The sequence below is a fragment of the Uloborus diversus genome, chromosome 4, assembly GCF_026930045.1.
Source record: "Uloborus diversus isolate 005 chromosome 4, Udiv.v.3.1, whole genome shotgun sequence".
NCBI lineage: Eukaryota > Metazoa > Arthropoda > Arachnida > Araneae > Uloboridae > Uloborus > Uloborus diversus.
In genome coordinates, this window is record NC_072734.1 from 36,491,253 (window position 1) to 36,500,738 (window position 9,486).

Genomic DNA, 9,486 nt, shown 5'->3' on the forward strand with positions numbered 1-9,486 from the left:
ATTCATAAATAACAAGCCCTAGGAAATGACACACAACTGATGGTATAAACAAAGAAATATTTTCTCTTAGATGGCATAAAATTCTGTAGCAGCAGATGTTAACACAAAGTTTAAATACAAGTCACTCGTTTTCAGCCCTGACTAAGTGCTTCAGGAGAAGATTGTCGTATATCAGTGACTGGTTAACAGGTAAAATAGCTTTAAGAGTTCATAAAACAATTGCTTCGGACGGGCCTCACACTAACAAATGAGGAACTAGGAAAACATATTTATTGCACAGATTTGGATATCAAGCGATTTTTTTTCATTGTTGGGAGCATTTTATTCCCTCCCCCCTCCCGTTAGTAGAGATCTTGATGTACAGCATTGCCCCATTATCATTCATTACATTTCAAAATAACCAGTTTCCATTTCTTAATGCAGTATGTTTCATGACCCAATGTTTCTTAAATGCACAATAAACTCCCGATTATCCACAGAATAGGGTAGTACGGTAATCGCGGACAGGCGAAATCCGCGGATAAATCTAATACTAGGTAAAAAAAGACTACTTAGTGTATTATGTTACCGTTAAACTATATAATGCAGTTATTTTATAGAATACCTAGTTATTCCATGAAATAACTGATCGTGTCCGTTAAAGTGTGTAATATGTTATTAATTTCACACTTTAACCAGTTATTCTGAAAAAAAAAACTAGGTATTCTATGAAATAACTGATCATGTTCGTTAAAGTGTGTAATATGTTACTAATTTGACACTTTAACTTGTTATTCTGTGAAATAACTAGGTATTCTATAAATTAACTAATGAGAGACAGTTAATGTGTAAAATAAACAATTTATCTAAAATGAAATAACTAGGTATTCTATAACAAAACTAATGATAGACAATGAAAATTAAAAGAAGCAATTTATCAAATTTATGCAGCGTATAAATGGTATTTATGGAAACGCATTATAAAATCATTTGTTACAACAAGGATTACTAAAATGACACTTGGAATTGCAAAGAACATTATTTCTAAAACAAAAACATTTTTTGTTGACACACTGAGTTTTACACGAACATTTTTTAAATTCCTGACGATATATGACCCTTTAAGATATATGATATAGATTATTTTACACTTTAACGGACTGCAGATCGTTATTGTATGAAATAACTAGTTAAACCTTGAAATATAAGAGAGTTTTTATTTTGACGGACACGATCAGTTATTCCATGAAATAACTGGGTATTCTATAAAATAACGGATTTCATAATTTAACGGTAACATATACAATAATAAAAAAAAATTAATAACACTCACACATACATTTAAATTATAACTAAAAACATTGCTACATTGCACCTACTAACCTTAATCAATGTGGGGGGGGGGGGGATGTGACAAGAACCACGGATAATCTGATCGCCGAAAATAATCTGGAGTTTTCTGTAGATACAAATTTTAAGAGGTACAGAGGAGATAATACATAGTTCCTGAAAGATTGGGTATTGTATAGGTTTCATAAAAGTCAACAATAGGCAAAGTAAGTGACTCTGCATCCGTGCCGAGATTCTATCTGATATTCCGTTAAATGAATTAATAACAATAGATAATGGTATCGTTTCCAAAATTTTAAAAGTATTTTTTTCTGAAAGAGCATGCTTAAAAACATAGGATTTGACCATTTTTTAAATAATTTATTTGAGTTTAATATTTTTAAAAAATACTTAAATCGGTGCGCTTTCATTGTTTACACTTCTGTCGTGTGACATCACAAATGATGAAAAGCCATTCAATGTTGCCATTTACAGAACAAAATATTTAATTCGCATCTTTACTCTCGTGTATTGGCAACAATATGGTTGGTAGCAAGCGTAGAGCGCAGTTTTAATTTGCTGCTTGATTATCATAACGTGGAAACGTAGTAGAAAGATGCGCCAAATTGCGTCATTTGTGAAGTCAAAAGGACCACGCCTTGTTTGAAAAGTCGGACATTTCAAAAAATTAATTTAAAAAATACTGTTGGGAAAATAAAAGTTTTTTCTGGGTCCATGTAATTTTTTTTTTTTGCTCATTCTATCCATTTCAATGACTAAAAGTAGTACTTTTGACTGAAGGAAACCACCCTATTGCCATTGTTTTGTGCCAGGCCTTGTAAGTTTTAAAACTATTTCAGGTTTTACGTTTTTCTTTAATTTTCAGTCGATTATCTTTTCTGATTCTACCTACCTTGTGTGTTCAACTATCATTTTCTAGTGGCATTCTGGAAAAAGGGGACAAACTGATATGCAATATAGTTAAAAATTATTTTTTTGAAAACAAAATTCCAGAGAAATAATATCATAAAAAAATTTAAATTTCAGAGAAAGACGAAGAAAAATAAAAAACATGTTACACTATAAAGTAATATTTTATGGACAGAATAGTAGATCCGTAGAAAGTTAAAAAATATTGAGCTGGCATTTCAACAAAATAATTTCAAATATTTTAATCATTTTTAGGGAAGAAAATTACTGTCAGGACAGTAATGTATGAAGAATATTCCAGAGAAAGAATGTGATACAATTAAATTATATGTAACAATAATGTTATATCGAGTCAAATTTTTGAGGACGAAAAAAAAAATTAAATCAAGGTAACTCTGTATCTGAAAGAAAATTATATTATACTTAAGAAAAATAATTTTAGACATCTATTATAGTATAGGGTAGAGAATGACTGACAGAAAATTATTAGACAAAGACTAGTCCATAGAAAGAATATGAAACAAAACTAAATAATGTGTAGAAGCAATGTTAGTTGAAACTGCACAACTGTTAGTTGATCCAATAATATCAAATCAAATTTCAGAGACAGGTGAAAAAAATCTGACAAAATCGAACAGTATTTGTTGCACAGATTGTTAGTTCCTTATTCGACCGATCAAATATCAGACTAGAGGAGATTTTTTTTGTTGTTGTTGTTGTTACATGTTTCAATATTCTATGGAAGAAAATAACATAATAACGTTATTAGAAAAATATTATTACAAGAGAAAAAAATATGAAATGAAATTAAATTATAATGCAGCAGCAATGTCAGTTAAAATTATGAAAGTGTTCCAGAAGCAATGGGGTTGTTTCCTTCAGTCAAAAGTAGTACTTTTAGTCACTGAAATTAATAGAATAAGCAAAGAAAATAACATGGACCCAGAAAATACCTTCATTTTCCCAACGGTTATTTTTTGATTAATTTTTTAAAATGTCCGATTTTGAAAACAAGGCGTGGTCTTGATGACGTCACAAATGATGCTCCTTGGCGCATTTTGTACCGCGTTTCCACGTTATGATAATCAAGAAGCGAATTAAAATTGCGCTCTACGCTTGCTATCAACCATATCGTTGCCTATACACGTGAGTAAAGATGCGAATTAAATATTTTGCACTGGGAATGGCAACACTGAATGGCATTTCATCATTTGTGATGTCATCGGCAAGAAATGTAAACAATAAAAGCGCATCCATTTAAGTATTTTTTTTAAATATTAAGCTTAAACAAATTATTTAAAAAATGGTTAAATCCTATGTTTTTAAGCATGTTCTTTCAGAAAAAAATACTTTTAAAATTTTGGAATCGCCCCCATTGCACCAGTAAAGTATTGTGCCATGAGCAGGTAAACGGCAGTATCTGCGGAAATGAGTTTTCGAGATATTTGAAGAAATATATGTCGGATTCAATATTAACCATAGTGAAAACTTGGAATTGGACATTTATTTCGCCTCTTTTTTCAGCGGAAACTAAATAAGCAAGCTTGTACAATAAAGCTAACGCACAATGGATGTCCCCCCCCAAAAAAAATTGCAGTTACTGCCCTTTACATGCCAACGGCAGTTTTTTGGGAGATACAAGTATTTCCTGAGAAAGAATACCAGGTGCAGCATTTGGAAAACATATATAAATTTTAAGACATCTTTGCAACGTATTTATTCCCCATATTACTTGCAATTCTGTTTGGCACGTTTTGGAATATTTCCCCCAAAACTATTCCAATTGGACAAATGGCAGGAATCTAGCACGCCATTCACGAGTGCACCGTTAGCGAGAAAGGCTTGAGAATTGGGAATTCCACCCTTTTCCACCGTTGAATGAAGTGAAGTTTTTTGAATGGAGGCAAATCTCGCCCGCAACATAAAAATTCGAGTAGTTCACTGCTGTTCCCCCATGTAAAATTAATCTCAAAAGAGGGGGGTGAGCAACGTGTCAGAGAGAGAAAGTCACACCTAATTTTTATCCAGCCACTTCCTATTATATCAGGTCTGGGACTTTATTACTTTTTTTTTATCATTTGGTCTCAGTACATCAGAATCGAGAGTGAAGCAATTTGTCAAAGTACGCGAACTCTAAGCTCCAGCTTTAGTGATTACTGTCTGGGGTGAAAGGCTTGGGAGATCGCGGGTTTTGATTTGGGCATTAATCTAAAAACTCCTGCATTTAGGTGTTTCTAGAACATTGATTACATTCTTCGGAAACTTTTTTTAAGAAAAGAAAATAAATTTACTTTTTAAAATTGATGAAGATGGGGGTGTCTCCCCTTTTTGAAATTAAGTTCAACTTAAAGGGTTGTCCCATTTTTTTATGTTTTAAAGATTCTGAATTTTGGAGTTTCTTTCCTAGATAATGCGTACAGAAGAGTAACCAGAAATAAAGAAGTTATAGAAAGAGAACAAAGAACATGTAAACTTTTGAAATTTTATGCACAGATTTTTCCTTTATGTCAAGTTAACAACAGGACATGAGTTTATTGTCATGAACATCCATGACAAGAAAAGTATGTTCCTTTTCCAGTTTAATGGGAAACAAATATTACCTCCAATAAAATCAAATATTTATTTATATTATCATTATATAACTATCGAGATTCATAATCGAGAGAATAAATTTTCAACTGAGTTATCGATAGGGTTGCAGCATAGTTTCTTCTATATCTATACATCGAAGATAGTAGCTGAGGTAAGCAGGGGCACCCCAAACTAAAATTTTTTGGAGCATAAAAATTCTTTATTTTCGAAATGAAATTAAAATTTTACTGAAAGATAAAACACGAATGTGCGAAACTTTAGGCATCATCAAAAATAATTCAAAAAAATTTAAAAAGGAAAAAGAATATCAATCTCTTTTGATATTTTCTCCAAATTTTCCGAACTTTAGGCAATATTTGCCGAATAAGGTAAGTTTTGGAAGGTCATGTTGACCTCCCGTGACCTCATGAGTATAAGTAATAATTTGTAAAAGTAATATGCATTAGACGTTTTGCTCTTTAAATGGTACTTTTCTCCGCCTCGCCCCACCTTTTAGTTTGGCGTCCTTAGATTACACCAAACGGTACTCGTCAAAGCCTCTTAGCGAAAGAAAACGAGCTGATGTGTGCATCACATAACTTCTTTTTACTCCAATTTATTGTCATATCCCCATTACTGGCAATTTTAATGGGATTCAATAGTTTGCTCTTTATATATCACCAAAAGTGGCCAAATTTAAACAGATTAAAAAAAAATATCACAAAATTTCTCGCCAAGTTGGCGACAAAACTTGACGTTCAAAAGACTGGCGATATATCGCCAAGTGTCCGCCAAATTATTACACCATTTGAATATCCATCGAAATTAACAATGATTTTCCCCAAAAAGGGGCAAAAGACCCCCCCCGAAAAATACCCGAATGCAACCGAAAGGCGAAGTGCACAACTAGATCCAACTTGGAGTCTGCGTACAAAATTTCAACTTTTTAGGACTTGCCGTTCTTGAGTTATGCGACATACATACGCACATACGCACATCCACACATACGCACATCCACACATACGCACATCCACCCATACGCACATCCACACATACGCACATCCACACATACGCACATCCACCCATACGCACATCCACACATACGCACATACGCCCATACATACATACATACGTACATACAGGCGTCACGAGAAAATTCGTTGTAATTAACTCGAGAATTGTCAAAATGGATATTTCGCCTGTCTATACGTTCTTAGGCACTTATCCACGTATGGTCGAATCGAAGAAAAAAACTCAGTATTCATTCGAGGGTGAGTAAAATGGAAATTAAGGTCGATTTTTGAGGGAAATTTTTTTTGCGAATACAATACTTCTTTTTTTGTAAAAGGAAGTAAAAAAAGTAGTAGCAAATGAAAGAGCAAAGTGAAACATGTTTTTTGACGGCTAAACCTTTTACCATCGTTCCTCGTTAGTGAGATATAGGGATGTGTCGTTCATGAACGAACAGGTCAAAAAGAATGAATCCGTACAATGAACGGACCCGTTCGTTCACCGAAAAAATGAGCGACCGTTCTTTTGAATGGTGAGCAGTTTGGGACATTGTGTCACGGTTCGTTGATTTAAATCATGATTTAAATCAAGTGATTTTTTAAAAAAAATCATTTATTTAAATCAATTGATTGGAATCAAGTAATTTCTTTTACAAAATCGTAATCAAAATCAGTTGCTTTTATTTTTATCAATTATTTTTTCATTTTGAGAGTGTGTTGCTTTAAATTTAAATAAAGTGCATTATAACTGAACTTCAAATTCAATCCCTCTTTCTGTGTGTGTAACAGGTTTTCACTCTTGCAATATTGCTTTTACTTCAAAATTAGTTTAGAACAAAATAAATTGCTCAACATATTATTTTACGCTGAAAATGTACATCATGATGGAAACCTTATCGTTAAACAAAGCATAAAACAAAGTTACGTCTTATCTAAAAATTATAACGTATTGATAAATCTTAAAAATTTATTGAATATTTAGAGAAATTATCCTAATTTTAATAGTAAGGCGGACTGGATTCATCTATTGTATGAAATATGTTATGTTTATAAATGTGAAGTAATTAATATCTACAAATTTTGGAAGATTTTAAATAAATAAAAATAAATCTGATTTAAGTTTTAAAAATTCAATTTAAGTTCTAAGAAATCCGACTTTTGATTTTTTTTAAAATTACAAATCCTGCATTGTATGGATGCACTTGTGATAAAATCGCCTTTTTTTTTAATTACACTCATCTTCAAATTTTTGACTCTTAATCAGTCTCAAAACTCCTTTTTCTCAGCGCAGTACAAAATATTCATTTCGAGCCTTTTTATTTTCTGCTACTACATCGTCACTTTTTTTTAAAGGTTGCAATTCACTTTTCCGGTAATCATTTTGTCTTCTATAACATCCCTCCTATCAAATACCACCATCTATATTCAGTTGGCTTCATTTTTATTTGGCGGCTACCAAGTCGCTTATTTAACCTTCAATATCCAGAGATTTTAATAAGGATTATTTCTGACTCATTTTCCACCATTTAAAAAAAGCGTTGAAGTTTTTTTTTTCTGTTCTCATTGGTACTGCAGAATAATTTTGAAGATCCCTAATATTTGGGTGGATCTTTTTTTTTTTAATTAAATTATCCAGCATCTGGCTGACCTACCAATACATTTCTTGTTACTTTTTTCGTTCTATTGGTAATACTATATGTATGTATACGGTGCTGTAGCTGTAAAAAATATTTGAAGGATCGCACCTCCTTTTTGTTTGGGTAGATTTCATTATTGACAGATGTTTGTTTTTTGGTCCAAAAAGTTAAGTTTCGACAATTCACGCCAGTTTTTATTTAAAGAGCAGACGTTTTATGATTAAAATATTTTTGTTAAGTTAATGTATGTTGAACGTACATAGTTTCAATACACATTTCTTTATCCTCGTGTTTGATGAATTATAGCCTATTTTGTTTTGTTTTTTTTTTTTTTGTGTTCTCTCTTTTATTTATTTCGGGATTTTTATTTTTTAAATTGTAAACCCCAAATACACCTTTAAAATTATATTTTGTTTTATTTTCACGCGTGACCAGACTACACTTGGCGATATGATGTTTCAATTTAAAATTAATGCACTCTTTTACGTGAGTTCAATTTTGCAAATTTCATTTTGCAGTTAATTTTTTCATACAATAAAATTTAATAACTTAATTTTGCGACATGCTGCAATGGAACATGCGATTTTTGGAATGGAAAAACATATCTTACCATCTGGCAACTGAGAAATGCCTTTCAAAATGAACTATAATTGCTTTACTACATCCTAAACACCCTACGTATATCCTAAATGTAAATTAATTTTTTAAAATCATTTTTCATAGGCATATTTTCTTACTTTTAGATTATTTAGTTATTTTTCCTTCAAAGAATATTACTTATCTAATGAAGCATTTTGAATGTACGTGAGTATGTCGGGCAGAGAGATGACCTGCAATTTTTTTTAAATGAACGAAGTCGTTCAAATGAACAAGTTGAATGAACGGCTCAAAAGAATGAACTATCCTCTGATGAACGGATCATTAAAAAGAACGCCACTGCCCGCCTCTAGTGAGATAGAATATTTTCAAGTCGGGAGACATTTTCAGAAAAGTCGCCAACTTTAGTGAGAAATGGGAGATTCTGGACAAGGCGATCAAAATGTCGTAATCTTTGAATGTAAATGAAGCTGTAGTGTTATTTAAGAGTCAATTTCCGGCAAAATTTAGCCTTTTTATCTAAACTATCGTACAATTTTAAAAACGTTACTTCGATGACGGGTGGACGATGTCCAACGATTCATACGTCATTTAAACATGTTTTGCTATACTCTTTCAATTGCTACTTTTTTTTAAAAAAACAATTATTTCACTAACCCAGAGTTCCCCAAAGAGTTTACCGTGGAGCCCTGGGGTGCCGAAAGAAGAAGTGAGGGGTCAATGGATCATCAATATTATATGTATAATAGAAACAGACTAGGAAGCCATGAGAAATTTTGAATTTTTCAAAGGCCGGCGCAAATCAGAAAAGTCTGGAAAATGGACCTAATGTTATAGTTGAAAATTGTCTGGAAAATGGACCTAGTGTTAGAGTTGAAAATTGTCTGGAAAGTGGACGTAGTGTTATAGCAATTTCTCGAAAGAGAAGCCTTGAAAATTGACTCAATTAGAATCGCTTATATCTCCAGTTCTAATTAAATGAGAAAAATGGAACAAACATCATCTTGTTGGAAGGAAAACCCTTTCCAACGATACATAATGTTTGGTTGTGGGGGAATTTTTTGCCCCCTAATTAGCCGAAATTTAGATTAATTAGTTAATTAGGAAAAACTAATTTAAAATTTAGAATTCAAGCTTGAAGGTGCATACCCTCCGGGGTACGTTCGAATTTTGTGCCAAGTTTTAGGGCTGTAGGTGCTACGGTGTCTTCTTTCCTTCGGGTACAAACAAAGAAACATACCGTCACCCATATATATATACATATATATATATATATATATATATATATATATATATATATATATATATATATATATATATATATATATATATATATATATATATATATATATATATATATATATATATATATATATATATATATATATATATATATATATATATATATATATATATATATATATATATATATA